At 37.3% G+C, this 24333-nt stretch overlaps 1 long non-coding RNA gene across 3 annotated transcripts in view; it reads left to right on the forward strand.

The window, feature by feature from the left end:
- The first annotated feature begins 330 nt into the window (after nt 1–330).
- LOC104910714 overlaps nt 331–24333 on the forward strand; it is a 53484-nt gene continuing 29481 nt past the window's right edge. For all 3 annotated transcript variants that reach the window (XR_004159605.1, XR_004159604.1, XR_004159606.1), the window contains exons 1-4: nt 331–417; nt 10153–10265; nt 16704–16824; nt 23846–23964. This is a non-coding gene — a long non-coding RNA (uncharacterized LOC104910714). The remainder of the gene's footprint in view (nt 418–10152; nt 10266–16703; nt 16825–23845; nt 23965–24333) is intronic.

A 24333-nucleotide genomic window follows, 5' to 3' on the forward strand; every position in this document is an offset into this window, starting at 1 on the left:
TCGGTTTTAGTGTTGAAAGAAAAAAAAAAAGAAAAAAAATTACAGAAACTTTGAACAGATATAAATGAATGAAGAGGCAACTTTTAAAAAATCATAGATGTTTTAAACTTCAGTATTTAGTGCACTGGAGTATTAACGTAGCTAAGGACAGCATTACAGATGCAATTAATCGAACAGAAGTTTACATTTGCTTTAAAATAAAAATAAACCTGATTTTGAATGCAAGATTATATGTTTGCTTTTAACTTAGGAAGTTTTAATGAACAGTTACATGAAAGTGAATATTTTTCCTAATGATATTATTTTCTCTTTTTAATTTTCTCAGATTCTCTTTGTCAAGCTATGACAAAACTATCCAAGGTTCAGCTCAGATGGGAGCAGCCTCTCCCCTCCTGGCTGAGGCAGGAGCTGCAAAAGGTGAGATGGCACAAACATGGGAAACTCGTGCAGCGCTGCTGTCACATGGGAAACTCGTGCAGCCTAAAAATAGATATAAGATTGAAAACTAAATCATGAGGTGCAGGCAATAAGAAGTGTATTAGCATTTCCATGTTTACTTAGATTCTTCTGTAATTAGTTTAGTTGCTGTAAACTACTCTCAAGGGAATAAATTACAGAAGAAAAAAAAAAAAGTCCCTTCATAAGGACTGCATCTAGCAATGTAAAAGAGCTGATCTTAAAAGAACAGTATTAATCCAGGAGAAATGGTACACTGTCATGTAAAAGATTATCATATTTTTCTACGCTAGAAGAATATATTCCGGGAAAAAAAAAAGTAAAATCCCAAGAGCCTGCTTCTGACACACTTAGCAGCATGGAAGGGTGGAGGGGTCAGGGCATTTCTTTTGCATCCAGAGGTGGCTAATTGACATATGAAACTCACATCACATTTTCTTCTAAGTAGTGTAATCCGATATATGTACCATGGACAATATGCACTGCTCTGCATGTGACCTGATTAATTATAGTGTAATTCTGAGCATTATGTAGGGTCCATTATAGTAAGGGAAGAACACTGAGTGACCAAATTCTGAAGCTGTTTTTTTTTAAAAATTGTGTCTTTCTAGCTGATAATTCTTCCTTGAAGAATGAAAAAAAAAGTTCTAAAAGTTATGCCCCCGCCCATTTTAAGAAAAGGAATTAAAAACAAACCTTCTTACAGAGTAGAGAATGTGACCACATTTATAAGATCTAGTGATGAGAGAAGCATTTCAGTGTGTGTATTTGAAATAAATATGCTTTCGTAGTTTCAAGAGCTATTTCTTGGACTGACAGTAGTGACGTAAGGAAGGAAAAGCAGTTCTGCTGGTAGGAGGGTTGAGTTTGTATGTATTTCTGTGTAAAACATTTTGTACGTGTGCTAGAGTTCTGTGAACAGATGTCTTTTTTATAAACCCAAATAAGTACTGAGAGAACCCATAAACACCTGGGATGGCTAGCAGGGTGGTCATCTGTTTGAGCCTTCATTTGTGATCTCCTCTATAGTTAGTTGTCTAATTGCTTTTCTCAAGTTGCAGCTAATATATTTGCAAATGTAATTAATTATACTTAAAAAAATATACAATAACCAGTTTCAATTGTTTGTCCTTCTTTCTTCATTTCTGGAAAGTCAAACTATGATGCTACTGAACTGCTATCTTGTTTATTTATGGACTGCATTATGACTCCATTCTGGTGATGATGAAGAAAGACATATGAAACCTAATTATTTCTCAGGCTAAGTAAAAAAATCAATTGCAACTAAATTAACTATTATGGCCAGTGGTGGGCAAGACAGGAATACCTGGAGAGCATGGCTGGTGAGAAAGCTAGCCATGATTTTTATACTGCTATTTAATATCGATAAATGATCCCATTGACATTCAGTAGCACATTTGTATTTCTGAAGAGGGTTTTTAACCTTACTAGCTACATGAGGTACTTGGCAAACTTCTGGTAGGGGGTAAAATTGTAATTTTCACTTCTGGAAGAGTTCTTGGTCTACAAAGTGCTTCAAGACCAGCTTTGCAGATGTGTCTTTCTACATGACACATGTGGCAATTGGCAGTGGCTGCAGTGCCTGTGGGACAAGACCATTGCATATTGTCTGGTGCTCAGGTATCCACTTTTGTATTTCTGAAGCCATGGCTGCTCAAGGTTCTGGCTGCACTCTTCTGGAATCTTCCGTTCTCAGTTACATTTAAATCTGTATTCGGGCTCAGATCTTGGTGAGCTATTGGAATGAGCTTCCCAGGGAGGTGGTGGAGTCACATCACTGAGTGTCTTCAAGAAACGTGTACATGTTGCATTGAGCGACATTGTTAATGGTATGAAAGTGACAAGTTGATGGTTGGACTACATGATCTTAGTGGTCTTTCCAACCTTAATGATTCTATGATTCTATGATTTCAGGATCCCTGTGTATATGTCCTTTCCTGCTTCCTCTCTACGAAAGAATCAGGAAGGAGTTCATGACCAGGTTGAGTGGAGCTCTGGACAGCCTGATTTAGTGGTTAGTGACCCTGCCTATGGCAAGGGATTGGAGCTTGATGATCTTTAAGATCTCATGCAACCTAAGCCATTCTATGATTTCTTCCAATTTCCTTTTCTGTCAGTAACCCATGGAACTGTCACAAATTCCACCTTTCCCTTCCTTTTCACAGGATGTATTGCCCTATGGATAGCACTTCTAACTTCATTAGGACAGAGAAGAGAGGCTGGGAAAACCATTATGATGATATTCAGGATACAGAGTAAAATCAAAGCTAAATATAGCTAAATAGCTAATAGAATCAGGCAGTGATTAAGGTTGGAAAGACCACTAAGATCATCTAATTCAATCATCACCCCCAATCAAATCCATGTTTCTCAGAATTTGTTTTTGTTTTTGAAGTGACATCTGTGATATAGTCACTGGGAAGTTTGAGTGAAAAAGAAGATTGAGGGAGAACTATCAGAATAGTTAATAATTATTCACAGCTGGTGAATGGATTCCAGAATAAATGGTAGGGAACAGATATGTCCATGACTGTGAGGTGGAGCCACCTGAATACACCTTACTGCCAAACCTTTTGGCAGTAAGTAGTATTAAGAATACTTCTTGTTGTGTTCACTGTGAAAGATTAAAAGCTCACTATATTCTGGGAATAGAACTTCTAAGGTGACAGGCTGAAGATCTTAAGATGTAAAAGACATTAGATCAGATACTGATCTCTACTTTAATCTAAAACATAAATGCTTTATTGTGATCAAACTCAACTTTTGGATTCAAAATCAGTATCAAACAGATCAAACTCAGACATATTGAGCAAAAGTAATAAGAAACTTAATCCAAAAGCCTCTTTGAATAGATAGCTGGAGTTTCATAGGGCAGTTCTGCATAGCTCTTTGTGATGCTGTGACAAAAAAGTAGTTCAAGCCCAGAAAGTGACATAAGCGTTTCAGAATCTGCAGGGATCCATGCCACAGCCAGTGCTTTTTCTGCAGGAGAGGAAAAATAACTGCTCAGGAATAAAACTGACAGGACTAACTTACTGAAGTATTAGAAATGAGAACTGTGACATTGCTCAGTTAGTCTTCCAGACCTCTCAAAAAATAAGAGAAGTTTAAATGTCTTATAGCCAGTTCATTGTTTGTTAATTCTGTAACTTTAATGATACATTAAGGGTAAACAGTGGTATTTTGTGAGACTTAGCAGACTATCAGAGTATCAGCACTCACAGATTCGGGTTTGTTGTTTTTGTTTTTTTTTTTAGTTGTAAAATATTATATAAAATATTAAAATATATATATAAAAGGTAAAATATTAATTTACCTTTATTCTTAATGGTTAGTTAATTACTATAACACCACTTTGAGACGAGAACTGCTCATTTAACTTTGTTTTGCTATTCTGAATCTTATGTAGTTGCAATTACTATTAGAAATAGTGAAATAGGAAAGTTTGCTTCCCAGAAAACTATCAAAGAAAATGAAAATAATGTGAACTTGCAAGTCAGTATACAAAGAAAATGGGGAGGCTGAAAATACAGCAAAGTAAAATATATTTGAGCAATAATACAAGCTCACTGGCTGAGTTAGGGTAAAAGATCATTCATTATAAGAAGTGGATGATTTGAGAAGAGGTACAGGAATTCTGCAGTAGACAGTTACAGATTCATCTTTCAGGAGGATGAATTTATTCTTCCTTAGAGACTCCAAATCTGTAATACAAGATTATACATTCTTTTAGAAAGTATTTAATGATAGTTAATAGTTAACTCTGAAGGCTGTTATTATCTACAGATATCCTATTCACCCTTGGAGCCTACTAAACTATTAGCTTCAGTAATGTGTTGTAATAGTTAGATAAAAACTGCTTTAAGGATTGAAAGAAAAAGGAGAACCCAACCCGTAGGAACTTAAGATGGATCATGGTACTTACCTAACTCATAGCAATACTTGAGAATAACATCTTATTAGAGAAAATATGACTAGGTCTCAGCACTTCTCCCTTCCCCCCAAAAAAAACAAAACCCCCCAAACAAACAAACAAAAACATACACACAAAACCAAACACATCACAATGCAATGATTGCTATAGAATTTAGATAGGAAAGAAAAAGTTAACCACACAATGAGGTGGTTACTGACTTGCCAAACTCTGAAACAACCCCTGGTGTCTGGTGCCAGAGGAGATGCCCAGCAGTGGCTGCCCATCAGCAGATTGCTGCTTAGGGGAAGGCTGTGCCGCTGGCAGTGAGTAACACCACACAGTGTCCTAGGGGCTGTGGCCCTGGCAGGACTGGGACTCAAGATACAGGAAAGGAGTTTGACTCCAGGCAGAGCTGGTAGCTGTCTCCTGTCCCTGGTAGAGGCAGAAACCTGTCAGAACAAGAGATTATACTTGAATATTTCCTCTGATTATATGTATATCAGGCTAGTAATAACTATTAGGTGGTACTAATGCAGCTACACTGCAGTTAGCAGCTGTGATTCCCAGAGGTGAAATACTGAGCGAATGTTCTGCAGAAATTTCTGCTCTTGATTACTTTAAGCTGTTTACATAGAGTTAGATGTGAAATCAAAGGAAAGAAGTTGATTCTGTACTGAACTTTTTACCTGCAGCCATTTGGTGATGATAGCTCATACTCATTACTCAGGGTAAAACTTCCATAGCTTCATTTCTATCATTATGAAGAAATACTGCTTTGCTTCAGATCTAAAGAGTGGCATAGGCTTATCTTCTTTCTGACAAATTTTCCCCGCGGTGTAACTGCTTCCTTACGCCACTCACCACTGAGCTACCTGTATTTTTTTCTCTCCCTTTTTTCTTTTATTTTCTGGTTTAATTTATGTGGTCATGTGTGTTATCATAAATGACCTGTGCAGTGTATTTGAATCAGCTTCTGCAGTCTGTAAGCTGATTTTTTACAACAATTTAAGGTATTGTGTGACATATTATATGCAGTGTTAAAATAGAGTCGACAATTTTCAGATTAGTCTGTTCCTATAATAGAATAAATCTGAAAAATTTTCATAGAATAAAACTGTGTTCCTTAGTCCATTTCCAACCACCAGACTTCAAAATGCTCTTTTCTGTGTTTGCTTTCAGCACTGACTCTCCAGGCAGCCTTATTTCTGTCTCTGAGATGGGGAAGCTGAACGAGTGGAGAGGGGAATTGTCGAAAGCCATTGAAAAGAGTCTGACAAAACTCTGTAAAATTTGCTGAGCTTAATGATAAAGGCTGTCAGGGGAGTGGCAAGGGGGGCAGAGGGATGGGACAAGTTCATGAATGTAGGATGTAGGCATGTAGGTGTTTGGCTGTAATCCAATTCCTGTCAAGAAACATTTTATATATCTAAAGCTTGTAATAGTTCCAAAATTCTTTATCTTATTAAATAGAAGCCATAGCTGTAGAAAACTGATTTATCTTATTTTATGTATTTTATTTTATTTCTATGCTGTTGCCAAGGTTTAAGTAATGAATATGGAGACATTTGTGGAAGGATGAAAGAATTCAGTCATGATCTTATTTTAAGCATTTGTAACTTTGAAGATGTAGTTCCTACATTGTGTTCGCCTAATGCAATTCACAGTGGACAAGGAGACATTTTGCCTGTACTATAATGGCTTCTGAAAAGTCAGATATCTTGGGCTGTTTTGCATCATTTTTATTTTATAATTAATCATTAACTGTTGCCCTTTATAAAATAAAAATCAGGCACAGCAGCTGAGCTATTTGCCTTTGAAAAGCTGTTATTATGCACACAGCATGCCTTTCTTCTTGTCACTAATAATATTACAAAGATGTAAGGAAGGAAAATGCTGCAGTGACATAGTGTCATGTCCAGTACAAATGAAAGTGCCATAAACATTTGAAAAACATATGAGTAGAAAGGGCTTCATTGACAAATGCTTCTACTGGGCCATTACAAAAGATGATTCTGAATGTGAAGTTTGTATACATGGATAGAGGCTTAGGAAATGTTTCTACATGATTGTCAAGCCATGTTCTGAATTTGTTTCTCTTTACACTGTCTGTTTACCTGCACAGTTGTGGTATTTTTGTTCCTCAGAGAGAATTAAAGAAGTCATTAGCGGATACATTGTTGCAGCAAGACCTGAGCCCCTGAGCATCTGCTCTAATAATGTCAGTGCCCACTTTGACCTAGTGAATAGGTTAAACATTACCACCCATAATATTCATAAAAGCTGATATAAGTTCTATCTCAGTTAACTGTTCTGACCCCATGAGAAATATTAGTATTTAAAATGCACAGGAGAGGCACTAGTGTGAATCATACAATATAATAACATATGAGCTCCCTCCGAAGTCAAGTCACAGTCCATTATGCTCAGTAAGCTGTCTCCAAAGAAGGCTTGGAGTTGGGTGAAGAGAAGAGAACCTGAAATTCTCCTTAGGTTGACTATACACATGAGTCTTTTGGAAATCAGAAAGAAAGATTCTGAGGTAGTCAGTGCAGAAAAAAATATTCAGAGAGGTCACTGGATTTGGAAATTTACATAAAGGGATATGTGAATGGGATGTTAAAGGCAAGGTACTGCGTGAGTTTTTAGGACTTGCTCCTTCCCTAAAGGCTTTTTTGCTGTTCTCAAACTGATGAGATATGGACACCTACCACACTCTAGCTTTCTTCTTGAATGCCAGGCAGAGGTGACCCCCCTGCACTATCCTCCCTCTCCCCCAGGACGTCCCTCTGCCCTCTTTGTCTTTACTTAGTGCTGGTACTGGGGAAGTAGCCAAGCTGCCGTCACTCCTGGAGGTACATGAAAAGGAGCTGACGAACCACAAAGAGTTGGATTTTGGGTCCTAACTTTGCCATATGTTGGTAACATATCTATCTTCTCCTTGCTTGTCTGAACCTTAGTACTGTATAACTTGCTTTTCTCAATTATTTCTTTTAGATAAAGGTGGTACACAAATGAGTGTTTGTGACCTGCAGAGCAGCAGAGGGAACTCAAATATTTTGTTATTAATAGTCCATCTGCACACACACATACAAAATCCAAAAATCTATTTAATTTTAAAATGGCCTAGTCTGTGTCTTTGACTGCTTTTTATATTGTTAAATAAAATCAAAGTGTGGTTGATAATCTACAGATCCAGATCTAGGCTTCTAAACTATCCAACTGCATCTGCAATCTCATCATGAGAACACCCTGTCATCAAATGCCACATCTTTTCAAGATATGCTCACATATCTCTAAAGCTCTCCTTGGTAATTAAATGACTTTATCACCATTATAACAAATGCCACTCATAATGTTAATGAAAGCATTAGGCTAGTGTTTCAACTGAGAGCTTAGCAGGGGACATTAGTGTATTTTGGATTCTATTTTAAACTCTTTGCTTTTTTTTTTTTTTTTCCTTTTTAATTGGAAGCTTAATTTGAATATGGAATATGCAGACTTTCAGAAGTCTCCTAGCATTTGAATATTTTTCCCCTGCAGTGGCCTTTTCAGATTTTTTAAAACACTTTTAGTACAAAAGTCTATCAAGATAATGCATACAGGAGATGGACAGGGAAAAATACAGCATCAATACATGTTGCTGGTTGTAAGCTTGACAGCTGTCAACTTACCTGTATGCATTTATCTTCTACTATATTATTTATTCATCTGAAACATATTTGAAAATCAAACAGATGAAAGGTAATATAAGATAAATTAAGCCTATTTATTGCAACCAGAGATTAAAACTGAGTAAAATACCTGTAAGTCCAGAGCATCTGGCTTTTGATGGCTTCTTCCATACATGAAATGTTTCACTTAAAAGCATTACATGAACTGTTCAAGACTAGCTAGCATTTCTACCCCATAGCATGTTTAGCTTATTCTTCTGAGTGTGCATATAATAAATATTTTGCATTTTAAACTTTGAGTCTTTAAATGATTGAAGGAAGGAAAAGGGGAAGAAGGGAAGGAGGAAAAAAATACAATGCAGGTGAAGATATTTATGCTTGGCAGCTGTGTCCTGCTACAAGTATGACTGAGGTCAAATAGTGATGAAGTTGTCTTAGATGTCCTGTTATGCTGAACTAGATCATAAAGTAAAACTAGTGGAGTTTCAAAGTTTCTCATCTTCTTGTGTTTAAATTGTAATTGGCTTCATTCAGCTTAGCTCAGGCTAACAGAAGTGTTTGAGGTATCCATATTTCTCAGCTGCTGTTTAGTTTTGAGCTGGGATATTGCCATTGCTGCTAGATGTTGCGTGAAGGATGATAAGTTGACCTCTGTCTGAATGCCTTTATGTGGTGAAGGGCTCTTACCACTATGGTTTGCATTCACCTTGCACTATTTTATCCCTATTATATTGTAGTAAATGGATGGGGAAAGCTGTGTAAACTTTTATTAATCCTAACAATGAAGTGCCCTGAATTGAAAATCAACATTAAGTGATTCAAGCTGGATTTGTTTTCAAACTGCTGGTTACCTGTAATTTCCTGTATTTGTTACCTGTATTTGTTTCCTGTATTTAATTAGCTTGTTTCTTTATATAAGGAGTAAAATTTCACGTATGATTCAGGCAGTGTGAATTGAGTCTGTTCTCTGCCTTTCTGTTACCTCCTACCACGTTAAGACAGAGCTACTCTTCACAGAGCATTGCAGTCTTAGAAATACATCTACAAGATCACCAGTAACTCTACAGACTCTTGATGACTGGTTTTATTATAGATCTGGGTAAGTCAGTAGCTGTACTGCATGCTCAGAGATCTTAAAACATAAGTCAGCTGTTCCATTTCAGTAAAAACATCAAGGAAGCCTTTGATGAGATGACCATAGGTTACAATGGCATTTTTTAAATTCAAGTCCTGTGGCTGGAGTTCTCTATCAGGATGTGGGAGCACTATGATATCTTTTCAGCATTTTGCACTTAAACTTTCAGAGCTTGGAAACCCTATCAGCAGTAAGTAGATTAGGTGGAAAAAGTTGTCTCTCCCTGACTTTGTGAAGTCCACCCTGGGTTTTATAAAATATGTGAGTATTTATTGGAGCAGTGAGAGAGCTTTAGGGGATATATAAGGGAAAGATCTGGGTTCCAGGCCCCGCTTCCTTCAATTTAACTATAATTTAACTATACTATACAGCAAAAAAAAAACAAACACCCTGACACATCTTTAAACCCAATTGTTAGAGATAACATTACCTTTATGTTGTCCCTGACTTACCAAATCATTCCTGTTGTCACTGGGCAAAGTAACACAGCTACACTGCTTTTGTTATCAACAGCTGCTCACAAGAAGCATCCTATGGTAACATTGCTTTGAGAGTCTTGGGTCGTTTCTAATATTTGTGAGATGTCCTTTACTCAGATGCTTGTTTTTATGAACTTTAACTAAACAAATATTTTTCAACTCTTTTTCAGGATAGAATTGTTTCTGACTTCCCATTTTAGTGACAGTGAAGCTCTGTAGACTGTTCTATCAAGGAAATGTGTATTTTGTCATAAGCTAAATCTGTTCTGTTGTGTTTTGTGCTCACCTCACTTTTTTTTATTTCCTTTGCCAAATATGACAGTAATACATATATTCTGGGCCTGTATCAAGATTAGTGCAGTCTCTGGGTGCATCAGGATTCTTTGTATCATTTACCTCATTTCTGTAACTCACATGCTTTATATGAAATTTAAGAAGAGACATTCTCTCAAAGTAACTTCTATGTTTTTTTAGATCATAAATGTGTCTGGAGAGCTGTGTTCCTTATTCTACTGAAGATTTATAGTATTCCTATTCCTAAAACTTGAATTTCAAGTGAAGAGAAGATTTACTAGCATTCTGCAAATGTAAGTATTTCATAATGTAAGGCTTTTCCTGTCCTTTCAACATACTATGGTACTGATGCTGCTTTAAGTTGTGTTTGTTATTAACCACGTGACTTTTTTTGTAGTTGGGGTTAGCATAAACAGCTTGAACCTCTCAAGCTATGTTTAGTAATAACTAGTAGTAAGAATCTGTAACTTCGAATGTCTATTTTATATGGGTATATTTAAAGAAATATAACTTTGTATAGTTCAGATTTTTCCCAAAGTCTGAATAAATGTATCCAATAAATGTTACCTACTTCTATCGATTCTCTGGTACTACATAAAGCACTATTTCTTCAAAGAATCATAGAATCATTAAGGTTGGTAAGAACCTCTAAGATCATCTAGTCAATCCGTCAATCAACCACCAATATCACCCACTAATCCATGTCCCTAAGTACCACATCTAAGAGTTTCTTGACACCTCCAGGGATGTTGAATCTGCCACCTCCATGGGCAGCCTCTTCCAACATCTGAACACTCTTCTGGGGAAGAATCTTTCCTAGTATCCAACCAGAAACTTTCATGGCACAACTTAAGGCCATTCCCTCTCATCCTATCAATTTTTTTTAGAAGAAGGTGATACTCACAATGTCCTCCTCTGTAAATAAATGACAGATAGTAATCAAGCATACTTTGAAACAAAATACAGTTCAACCTGGTACTCAGATTATTTTGTTGTAGATGTTTAGAGCTTTTTCTTTCAAAAATGATCAGCGAGGCCTTAATATGGCTTTAAAATGACATGATCTCAGTAGTGGTGTTCAGAAGTGAAAAATGGAAGACAGTCCTCTGAAAATGTGTAATGCTAAATTTCCAAACAATACATTCATCTAGTCTAGAGAATATGTTTGTCTCTGAACTAGGAATCAAAGTGGTTATTATTATTATTAAAATCTCATTCTAGTTTGGTTTGATGCATACTATAGTTATGGAGTTTTAGAGATTTATTTTTTAGTATAAAAAAAGAAATGAATGAAGTGGCTCTAAGATTGGGGTGGCTACTACCAGTAGAAATGGAAATACTGTCATCACAAACCAAGCAGCTATGATGCAGAGGGAGAAGACTGTATTTTTTATGTCAGTGAATCCTTTTCAAGCTAATGTGAATGTACCCCCCTTTTGTGAAAAAGAATTTGTTTTCTTTGTGTTTTTTAAGAATTGAGTTTGAGTTGACAACAGTGCAAATAGATTGAATATTATCTTGAAGGGGAGGTGAGTGTGTACTGGAAGTGAGCAGTCTTTCCAGGATGTCTGAAAGCAATGCTATTAATCTCCCTACTTCTTAGAGAATGTCACTCATCCATCATCAGCAGTTTTTATGGTGTAAGATAGATGTTGTCATTTCAGTGATTGCATTAGCTTAGTTATTCTTGTGAACATTAGCCAAATTCATCATTTAGTTTGCTTAGGAAAATAGGTTAGGGACTACCTTTTGTAGGACATGCCAGCAAAAACAATAGATGTTACATTTGGTTTTGTTTAGTAACTATCTGGACTGTCTACTTCTTCATGCAATTTATGTTATGCTGATTCCAAAATTCTTTGCATTCTGCATGCCTGTGCCCATATATCCTGTGTTCAACACCTTACCCTGCCTGGATCACAGGTTTTTGCCCACCTTTAAACTGTATCACTTTTCTTCCCTCCACCTGCAGTTTCTAGGCTAGCATGTTGCTGGTATGGGGAAAGGCACAAGGATCAAATTTTCTCAGTGTGGGTATTGTAATGGTCACTCAAATTTACTATCCCTATTATGCTGGGTGCAGTTTCCTTCAATTCTGTGTCCATCCTTCCCCCTGCCACAAAAGGAGCAGGTATCCAGATGAACAACTTAATTTCTGGTGCAGTTTCAAAACAGACTACCTTAAGCTTCCTTCTTAAGGTATCAGATATGTTGAAGCACTGAAGTAATATGGGCTTAAATAGGAAAACAAGCCTTGGGACGGAGCAATCTTAAGAACCAGGATGGACCCCAGGGCAACAAGCCTCAGCTAGCATCTTTATCAGGACAAATTTAAAAACCAAGACAGGGAGGCCACAAAAAAGATCCTGTCTGTGTTTGGCTGTAACTGGCTTCACAGGGTCACCTGGCCTGAACAATGCTTTACGGATGATCAGCATCTCAATGTAAGGGTTGAGGGAGATGCTTCAGTGTTGTGCCTCTGGAAAGTAAAATCTTCTCCATCCATCAGCAAGACCCAGCTGTACTCAAGTCTGAAACTGCTTTGACACATTGATCTTAACTTTTAAAAGTCCTTGACTCACATTTGAGTTTCTCCATTTTTAAGATAGAGATATCTAACAAAAGCCCTCACTTACTTAACTGCTTCTCAGAGGTTTGAGACACTGTTAGATGATATGCATAGCACAAATTGAAGATGAAAAGCACAAAAGAAATGCTAACTGCTGTAAATATTAGTCCATATGGGAATGAAATGATAGTAAATAAAGGATAAATGTCCCAGACATTTAATAGATACACTATGTGAAAAGTTTAATATCCTTTGAATGCTTCAGAAATCAGCTTTCAGTACTTCAGAGAGCTCTGGCTCTTTGTTTCATTTTTATCCCCTCAGTAGAAGTGACAACAAGCTGAAGTATTATTCTAATAATCTTATACTTCTTGTTTATTGTTGCTTATAAAAGGGCTTCTGGATAAATGTTCATTGCTTTTTTCTTTATTTATTTATTTACGTAGTCGCAGCTAATATATATCATGACTGTAAAGATACACTAAACTAGATGACCCATTTAAAAGTTTTGAAGACAGTTTGAAAAGGCATAATATGCTGGAAAGTAGCATATATGCTGTATACAACTAAAGGAAACCTCTTATTCTTTTGGAAGAGAATGGCAAAATAATAAATTGTGACTGGTGACATTTCCCCATGCTACCATGTATTTGTAGCACAGTTATTTAAAGTCTGCATTGGCCATATCCATTCATCTTTCCTCTTGGGTCAGTTATGCTGTTTGCATTCAAATCAATCCCTTAATCAAGCCCATTGATAATTGCAGCAGTGCAAGAGAGATGTAATGAAGGCACTTTGTTCCAGTGCAGCAGAGTTTAATGTAGTGTTGCCACAGTGGGCCATTTATGCATACGCATGTAGTTAATTTTCCTAATCAACAGTCTCAGATGCAAGCATGTTTGTGCCCCACTGATGGAGTTAGAGGGGCATGATACTAGCCTACCAATGGCTCCAAGATTTTCCATGTAGTCTCTTGGCATTGCTAACTACAGGAAGTTTCAGTAACTATTCTTGTCTAAAGGTTACATTGACAATGATTTCAGAAACAGTCTTAATTCCAGAAAAGCTGCTTCTCACTCCGAGGGATGCTTTGGGTAAAGTTGCTAGTGAGAAAGTTGTTGTATGCATGATGATGTGAGAATGTAAGGGACAGGGTTTATGAGGAAATAAAATATCTCCAAGTAGAATGAAATATGTAGCTAGGAAAAGCCCAGTCATATGATCTGGACCACTAATACATTTCCAATTTGAAACAAAAATATCAAGCTGTAATCTGAAGATAGGACTTTGGAATTCCCATCGTCTTACATAAGAGATGAACTCGGGTTTTTCCTTTTTGGCAAGGTCATTGTAAAACTTTGATTTCTTTGTAAACTGTAAACACATTTGTAACAGTTAGCTCTTAAGTAACTTGTTAGGAAATTCTAACAAAAATGTGCTTTTAATTGACCTTGAGCAAAAAAAATCCTGTTACTTTAATAAAATCCAGGTAATTTGGATGTAATGAGCTGAAGCAGGTGGAGCCACAAAGCCAACATGCTTTTGCTGTCTTCTTCAGTTCTCTTTGCAATGTGTGTTACATCCAGTGCAGAAGGCTAGGTCCAGGGGGCTAATGACAGAGCCCATGCATCTTTTGTGACAGCTCTCTCCCAGTTTGCTGACTAAACAGTGCAATGCAAGAAAAGGACGAGAAAGGTGCCTTTCTCCCAGTCTCAGCTGAATGAGAGCAGTAACTCTTGCCTTCAGGCTGTACACATAATGAGGCTAAAATATCTTCCAGTCTGCAGTGCTCATCTTTTCCTCTCTCTTCTTTTATAAAAGGTCTGGTTAAACAGGGCTTGCCTTGGTTGTATCCTCTAGCAGTTAGCAAAGTGTAAGTAACATTAGCCAGTAAATTTACGTTTCTTTTAAGGGAATTCAGCAATGTTCTTTAGTATTTTAGCTGCTAGATAATGGCATTATGTACCGAGATTCCTTAGTGTCCTTTCAAAATATCCACGTGCAGCTTTAATACAGAACATCCTACATTCTTTTGTACTTAAAGGTTAATTATAATTAAAAATCTTCATTTTAAACAAATACAGTTCTGTGGAAAAAAAGAAGACATTTTAATTGTAGAAAAACACATAGCTCAATTCTAGAAATATGGTACCATTCTTCAAAATAATGTTGTCATGTATAACATCAGAACACAAGCTTAAATGGATGTGATGAACCTGAGCTTACAGATATTAATTCCAAAGAAATGAACATTGAAACAATTTATTTCTGATGATTCAGTTTATTAGCACATACTTCTTTGTGCATCCAAGCCTCAAATAGAGCTGTATCGAGGTTGTGTTCATCATTTAGTAAGCATTCTTTGAACTGCCATTCAACTCAGAAATGCTCTGTAACTGCCTCAATTTCAATTTCACTTTTTATTTCAATTCACCAGGCTTCATATATCCTACCCTCAGCCGCCATTTTCTCTGGGGATCCTGTACAGTCTAAAAAAAAATCCATTTTATTGCCCTGGTAATGGTGTTATTTGAGACTACCAATTGGTTAGGAGTATCTCAAGTAAAATTTTAAGTGCTGAAACTTCAAAACAATTGTTAAAAAATTGCAAAGAAGAGGCTCCTTACTTGTTCTGTTTCAGACTAAAGCTGAAATTCTGCTTATTTTAGAGTTTACTGGCACTTTTCTGGATTAGGTTTATATGAGTAACCTAAATTTAAAAACATTTCCAAATCAGAGATATGTAGAAGATTTCTGCTGAGGCTAGTTCAAATAAAAGGGATGATTAACCTGCTGATGTGTATTTCTATGGAGAATAGACAACATAAACAAATTCCCCTGACAACTTTTTATGACAATTACAATATCAAGTAAAAAAACCTAGACACTGATGTGACAATTGAGTCTGAATTTTCTGATCAACTGGGACAACTCCCTACTGTCTTAATGGCAGATTTTCCCCTAGTTCTTGTGCTGTAAACCAAATAATAGAAATGCTATATTACTAGCAAAGAACACAGAAAAGAACTGTTGGTAGGACCACAGTGTCTCAGCTACAACCTAGTGACCTAATACCAGCAAGTTTGCTAAATGGACCACAAGCCAACTCTAATAAACAGATTGGGACTGCCTGCTGGCTTAAATTTAAATCTAAACCTATGTTCTACAGAACTACCAGAGGAAAAAAAAAATAATTGCCTATAGTAGCTCTCCCTGTAGTGCCAAATACACTTAGCAGATCTGCCAGCAGAATTCAAAAGCAGTGTGGTTTTTTTGGTTCAAATGAACAGAATCATCATGTTCTGCTTCCTCAGAGCTGCTCCTTGATCCCCTTAACACACTTTTCAGTCATTGCCATGTTCCTGCGGTCCTTTCCTCCTGAGTGTCTCTAGCAACGTAGTACAGCTGGGGCATTATGGGAGAGATATGCCTACATTAGGTAGAGATATGAAATGCTCCATGAGTTAATAAGAGATGACTCTTAACGTGGCTCATTAATTTAGAGTTGGGTGTTTTGTGAACACATCTCCCATATTCCACACTGCTTAGATCTCACTTCCATGCTGCTGCGAAAACCTTTGTAAGGTGTATCTTCTATTACTGAAATTAATGCCCAGTTAGCTGAAAAAGAATGTGCATGTGTCACTCATGCTCAAATCTGTCGAGTTTTTCTAAATGCTGTGAGCTACATTCACATCAATTTAATTCATAAATTGTTTGGCCAGGAGTTGAGTTCTCCTATCAGAAATTGCAAGAAATATTGAAGTCAAGGAGAATTGTGCATTTGACAACAGATTTGGATTTCTTGTGGCACTACTTAAAATTTCAGTTTCAGATGGATAATCAGGCATATTTCAAATACTGTGAAGTTAAAATTACAACTGTTTTTCAGAATATCCACTCTTAATATTGTTGGGCAGAGAAAATAACTGGGAGTCATTAGTTCCTACTGAACACCAGAATTTTGTAATGTCAACATGTGATGCATTAGTGGATATTACATAGAAGGCAATAGGAATAATAATGTTGGTTTAAGTCACTATTGACCTCCCTTTACTGTGACACTCCAAGAATAATTTGAGATACTTTGATTTCTGAGCTGTGGTCGCACGCTGTTTATGCAAAGTAAATAACCATACCTCCAAATGCTCGTTGGTTACAGAAAGGAAATCAGGACAGAAGACAACAGCACAATAGCACATTCTCAGCAAAACATAAACCATGTCACAGCATAGCAGAGGAAGGCTTTGGTGGACTCAAATGGAAGACCCCTGCTGCCTAAGGTGAGTGACAAGAAACAGCCAGATCACAATGATAACTAGTGTGAGTTTTTAAAATACATATATATTGACTGTGATTTTTGAGACCTGTGGCACTGAGCTGTCTAGAAACAGCTTTCAAGAAGCCTAAAATGATCTCAATCACAGATTGATGGCTGCGAGTGGAACTGTGGTACTTGGTGCCTCTGAATGGAGGCTAGCACTGTAAATGGGACTGATGGAGACATAGGAGATACCTGTGGAATAACAACCATTTTCCATGTTCTGGTACCAGTACACCACAAAATGACAGCTGATTGACCGGCTTTTTTTCCCTCTTGTATACTTGGTTTGTTACCAATATTGAAACAGAATGCGAAGTAATGGTGGAAAAATGTGTATACTAATTTCAGTTCACACTTCTGATACAGATAATGAGAGCAGAACTAATAATAGTAGAATGCATGAGCTTAATATTCTCCTATTATGTTAATCGCCTCTCACATTTTCATGGGCCATAAATCAAGTGTTTTCTGCACCTTTCAGACAACAATGTATGAAGCTGAATAAAACCATGGGGACTGTAAGAATTTAAAAAGAGGTTACCTGATACCATTAATGCTCCACCTGCTTCACAATAATTTCTTGTTTATAAAAACTCACCGACTGCCTTTTTTCCCACGAGAATTAACAATTTTAGCTTATCCTATCTACCATCAGTAGAATAAACCAATTTTCACAGTACAGAATAAGTTAAGAATGTAAGTAGATTGAAACTACAGAAGTTTAAGTAAGTGACTTGGAAGGTACCTAGTTACTGATAACAATAATGCAAATAAATTGACTTTCAATTCAAGAAAATGTAGTGATCTAATTTAGGGGAAATGGTCTCTTTAAGAAACATCTCAGACTGTTGTCTTCAGTTAGCTGTTGATGCTTAATCCAGGATGAATTGTGACTTTATACCTTAGTACACCTTAGTACATACTGTCTCATCAGTTATTCATTTTCTGCCTAGAATTAAAATCTGCCCGTGCTGTAACTGCTGCATGCTCTTCTGCAAAGAGATTATTATCAGAAAGGAGCACTGAGCACCCAAACAAGTGCAAGAGGTCTGATGTGCCAATGGGAGAGGAGCCTGGGCTCCTATCCCATCAGAAGCAAAGCTTAGGACCTTTGTCACACAATTACGCTTAAAATGGAAATGAGTGCCTCCAAAGAGATGCAGATACTACAGACATTTTGTTAGGGTGAAATGGAGATTAGCTGAATGCATGAAGGAAATACCATACCCTAATTTGAATTCAAAGATCTCATCTTTGCTTTGTGAAATCTCTCAGCCACACTCTGTGAGAAATTAGGAGAGCAGAAGAGAAATCTCACTATATACTTGATCTAAGTTCCTACACTTCTCTGGGTAGACATCCCTGTGATTTAGAATGGTTTTTCTCAGATCTGCAGAAAGAGTGGAGTCTTTCCTGACCAAACCCCTTTCTGATCTCCTAGATGCTTTTGGAATCTGAGAAAGCAAGTCTTCCACTTCACCTCCCCACTGAGTGACATTTACTTTAGTTAGCTTGAAGTTAACATCAATAGGTTTTTGGTTAATAAGGTTCACTGTACTTCTTTATGATGTTATTGCTCTTAAGATATTTATGCATCTGCATTTGGTCAAAGCCCTGAAGTCTTCTGTTTCAAGGTAATAATACAGCATTAGCTTTAAAGCCAAGTTCTTCACTACTTTAGAAGAAACACTTTAAGTCATATTTTTCCAAGAAAGAAATGATCTCATCACTCAGTGGCTAATAGTGTAGGTCACATTTCAATCAAAATCTTACTACTATTGCTTTAAAATGACACAATTTGTAAAATTGCATTTGAATTGAACCTTTGATATTGGAGGGTGCATCATCTCTACTGGCACAAACAGAAGGAACATAGGGGGAGTAGGAAAAGCTTCACTGAAGGAATGTGTAAACGTGTAGAGAAGAAGTTAGAGAGAAATCATTAAATATCTTGATTCTTATTTATTTATTTATTTAATTTATTTATTTATTTTGAGGAGACCTTTGGTATGGTTAAGGAAAGCCTGGTACTGAGATGTTTCTCAGCTCTGTTTTCAGAAGTTAGACCTAACAGCAATGTTTCTTGTCAGGTCTGTGGTCCCTTTAGCACCCTGAGGCTTACGTAAACAGAGGTTACACATTCCAGCCCAGCCATGATGTTGATGATGGCTGGTGCTTCTCCAGCATATGGTTTTCCCTGAGCAAGTGCTAATGTAAAGCAACCAGCTCACTCTGAGATCAAGGTTTCACGTATTGCATTTATGTTTATCCCTGGGGAAAAATCCTTTCTATTTACCTGAGGTATTAGTTACTTCCCTTATTTCTAGAAGGGTTATTACAGTACCCTTCAGTAAATGTTAGCCATCAGAAATAATTAATATCAGGCCCAAGAGAGCACCTGGGGAAAATGAACTCATGAAATGTTTCTGGCTAAAGACCTTCCATGGATAAGGAACAGGAAATAAGTTACTCATGCTACAGCAGTCATGGGTCATTTTTTGTTTTAGGAAAGTGCTATAAGGTTATTATATCTTTGAGATGATTCTTGGATGGCATTTTTGTTTCTCAGTACAACAAATCAACTTTTCAGAAATGCTCACTAAGTAGTCTTTATCAATGAAAAATATAACCTAACATATTCAAATGGAATAATCCAATTTTTCAATATTTACCATTTCTAAAGAATCTAGCAATAGGAATATTAATAGGAAATGTTCCTCAACACAGATGAAAAAGTTAGACTGATTTTAAAATAAAATTAATTCATGCCAGGTATATTGTTACGTGTTCGGTGGACAGATTTCTGTATTGACATTCGAGGAAATCACATAAAGCTGTGGCCAGACAATGTGATGTCCCCTGTAAGGAATTTCTCCTTGTTGTGGAAAATCTATTTTGATTGAACATCCCCAGAGAAGCCATTGGCAAGTTCACCCAAAGGGGGACAATACAGGGTCCCCTGGTGTTCTGAATCTCAAGCCCTGCTGTAACCTGTGGCGGGACAAGGGCACTCACCACTATGCTGAGAGCCAGGGTAATGTGCCACTGGGTCATCTGGGGTTGGGCAGCAAGGAACTTCTTGACTACATCTGCAGTCAACCAAGGAGTTTGTGCCTGACTAGAAAAGCTGCATTTCTATTCTTGGTTATTTTCATTTCTTTGAAGTCACTGTCAGTGCAGCAAAAAGTGATCACTTCCACTGCAATATATAGCATGGCTGGAGCTGGAGCATGAGGGTACTTGAAGCCACAAAATCTTATCATTCTTATTTCCAGCAAACCCATTATCTTGAAGGGGAATTTAGGATGGATAACACAAAACAATGCAGGCATGGTCTTTTCTGCTGAGACTGGATTAACAAGAAAAATAGATGTCTTTGCTTTAGAGAATGTCAGTTTCTTCATCAGCCCAACAGAAAAGAAAAAACAAGATCCTGAGGAAAAACTTGTTTTTTGCTCTCCTTATCCCACTGGTGCAGCACTGATGGAAGTAGCTCTGCCATCTCTGCATAGCAGTGATGCCAAGAAGTTTCAGTGAAATCACTGCACCAAGCATGCAGGCAAGCCATTTATTTATCCACTCATTCTTAGAGAAACGTGATTAATAGCATGAAAAAAATAAATGGGCAACTCTTTAGAGAACCCGGATATCATGATACTGTGAGGATGTGCTTTTGCTTAGTCTGAATCCTTGCCTGTGCAAATATTAGCTTATTTTCAGTAGATATGTTTCTGTAAAGTGTAAATGTCTAAAACCCTTTTTGACTAAAACTAGGGGAATGCAAGTTTGCAAAAAGCTATTCACGTTCTGAAACTGTATGTTCTGGTAGGTTTTGCTTCAATTTTTATTTTTGCTGTCAATATTTCACTGAAAAAATCCAGGCCCAGGGATGTCCTTGGTTGTTGAGTGCTGAGATCAGTGGTGGAGTAGTGTTTTCTACTAGATTGCCCTCCTGGTTCACTGAGGCACCCAAAACTGGGATCTGAAAGCTGCAGGGGCTACACCTGCCTTCATTTTACCAGCTTTAAAGTAATAGCATAGGCCTAATTTTATCTGATGAGGAGATTTTCAAACAGCAGTATGAGAATAAGTATGGATAAGATAGCAGAAGGCAGGAAGATCTAATAATCTTTGGGTAGGTAGCGCCACAGCTGCTCTGTATTGTTTTTTTTAAAGATGTGAGTATAAGTGGTAGTCAGGAAAGTGAAGAACAGTGATCAAAACTCCTGTTAGTGTGGATGGGGGCAGGAGCTTGCCTGTGCACCCTCCAGGTGGGACCAGGGCCCAAAGATGGACTGTGTGTTCCTGTGTTGGCTCAAATAAACTAAATCTTGCTTGAGCCATATCTCCAAAGGCCTGATGTACTGGGTAGCACAGGGACACAGGGGCACCGTGGCAAGAAGCCCCAGTGGTGTGGGTTACAAATCCCCAACTGCACAGTGTGGTGAGGCTGGAGAGCTGGCAGGAGAGCAGCAGATCTGGGAGATGGCAGCCCAGCTCACATCTGCTCTGAGCCAGTCAGCCACAGTCTCAGTCTGTGCCCAGAAAAATCCCTTGGCTGCTAAGTTTCTTTGGAGCAACAGTGACATCTTGTGGGTTAATTTTAACTGTGCTCTAAATGGAAATGGTTTCCATCGCCTCTGCTTGAGCAGCAACTCATCAGTCTGAATTCAAGTGGCATCCTCAGCCATCTGTTCAGCACATCGCTAGGCCTGACAGCAGAGCAACTGATGGATGGCAGAGGTGCTCATAAAGTACTATGCCAAGGGCTTGCTAGGAAATTCAGTTAGCAGGATCATATTATTTGGAAATAGCGTTTTAATTGGAAACTAACTTATAAGTGGATATCACACATATTTCATTATGAGAACATATAAAAAGCTTAGTTCCACATGGACAAGAGGAGACTAAAGGATGTGTTAACATGAATGTTTTTGAAGATGATTGTAACCTGGATTTAATTTGAAAGAATGCAGTTGCTTCAGTTTTCAGTCTCATCATGGTAACACTTCTATTTTGGTTTTCATTGCTGAGCATAACTTCTGCTACTGTGCTTTGCAATATGCACCAGTCTGATTGTAGGGCTTTATGTGATTCAGACCTATTTTTATTATCCTGGCATATTGAATTGTTGCTCCAGCGGATTTTTCATTCCAACAGGACTTCAGTTATTCTCTAATTCCCACATGGACTCATAGTTTGAATGAGTCCTATTGTAATTTGCATTTGTAGACTTCCAAGGGGTAAACATTCTAGCATCTATGTTCTGTCACAACCTTTCCAATGGCACTCAGCTCCTGCTTGTCTTGTGAAAAAGAGTGATGCTTTGCATAATACTCTGTATGACATTTAGTTATGGTGATCTTCACATTTAAAAAAAAAAAAAAAGTAAAAGAAGAGCAATCAGCTATTAATTAACTGTCTGGTGCACAGGACTCATGCTGATAGTATTGGTTCCCCTGTTATGACTTTATTCATCCAGAAGAAAACATGCCATAATAGATACCAAAAATTCATTTCAAAATGATACTGCCAGCTTAAAAAATGGAAATTATCCTTCCAGTTCATTAATATTTTTATTAGAACAGTTTTAAGTAACAAGTTTGGATTTCTTTAAACTACATATTTCCAGCAAACTGGATGATAACATCTTCATATGTATGCCAGCATTCTAGTGACATGCACATGTAAAGAGGGACCTCCTGAGCTCATATTGAAGTCCTTTGCACTTTTTTCCTCATAGCATGTGCCTACATACACATGAGCATGTCCACGTTTCTCTGAACATACAAAGGAACATAACATTTCTTTCTTTCCAATGAAGTTTTGAAAATGAATTTTAACAGCATGCATCTCTTGATCACCTCCTCTTCCTCATTTCCTTGCATCATCCTTATTTTAAAATTCAGATCCTAAATCCCTGATGAGACATTTTCACAGGCTAGGAACCATCCAGAATATGGTGACAAGTAGGTAGGCAACACTTAAAATGAACTAGAGTGTGAAAACACAAGTATTTTTTCTCTAAACTCTTTCCACGTGACTATTATGTGATAGTGGCACAGGATTAACAACTAGAAGTAGCTTCTGATAGGAAATATGATTTTGAAGTAATGCTGCATGTTAAAAAGATGCTTACAGGCAGTATTTTTGAACATATGAGCTATTATCGAAGTGGGTGTTCATACACTGCAGATGCCATGCTTGGGTTGCTTAAATTCACAGCAGTGAAGTTTTCTTATCAACTACTCCCTGGCCATAAATGTGAGGCTTTCCCTGGTGCACCTCCTTAAGGGAGCCAAAATCTCATACCAGGAGGTTTCTGCAGGGCTGACTGACATGCTGCTTTTTGCCCAGGTCAATAAAAAGCTAACCAGGACTTTCAGAATCATCACATCTCACCTTCTTTGTAAAAGCAGCAACATCTATGAGGGTTCTCTTGTTGGAATCAAAGCTTTAGAAGTGAATAATCATGAGAGAGAGCCCACAACCCAATAATCTACTAATCTTCTAAAGTGGTAATTCATCACAGTGCCATCTAGTTAGAAACGTTATAAATCATGTACCTTCCCAGTACCTATAACTATGTTTATAGAAGAGGGGTGGTTTTTAATCTATTAAAGAGAAATTAAGGGAGATAACAGTCCAGCAATCTATCAGTTTCAGAACTACATTCTGCTGGGCATTAACCATCAAGTAATTAAATAATATATGTGCAGTTTGTCATTGCTATAATACTTTTTTTTTTTTTGGTTCAGTTGATATTTCCCTTTCATAAATTGTTGGAGATTATAATTTCTGTTCTTTTGGTGATTTGTGCACATTAACAGGGCAAGGCAATGCATGTCTGTCAGAGCAAAATATACTGCTACATTATCATTTAGCATTTATTCTGTTTTCTTTGAAGGAAAAATTTATTTACCATGATTCATTTTGCAGAATAACTCAACTACTCTTTTTGTTGTTTGTTTGTTTTCCAGGTTCTTCTGGCCTTGTTATTTTTTATCTAGTGGCTTTCCTACCTGAACTTTTGCATGCTTACTAAATCAGAAGGATGGAGGAAAGATGTTGTCCAATGTATTTGAAATTTGTCTTGCAGGTTGGTTCAGCTGGGAAGGGGTATTGACCAAGTCAAACTTTCCTTATGCTTGTGATTTGTGCCTGAGACGTTGATCTTTTAGTGATTTCTAATAACCTGGAAGGTAAATGGAAAGTTCAGATAGAAACTGTCCTAAATTTGGGAGTTTGCAGTTACAATATTGTGATTTGAGCTAATTTCAAGTACATACATTTTCTTCAACAAATCTCACACTCTCAGTAGCCTTCCCAGATTCAAACCACATGAAATGTATTGTTCTGAGACGGCTTTTAAACATTTTGCTCTGGAATTCAGGTAACTTTGGGATAGCTGAGGAAAAAAAACACCTACTCTGAAAATGCTGTACATAAAACATCTCCTGATATTAAA

This window comes from Meleagris gallopavo, chromosome 4 (assembly GCF_000146605.3).
Source record: "Meleagris gallopavo isolate NT-WF06-2002-E0010 breed Aviagen turkey brand Nicholas breeding stock chromosome 4, Turkey_5.1, whole genome shotgun sequence".
Lineage (NCBI taxonomy): Eukaryota > Metazoa > Chordata > Aves > Galliformes > Phasianidae > Meleagris > Meleagris gallopavo.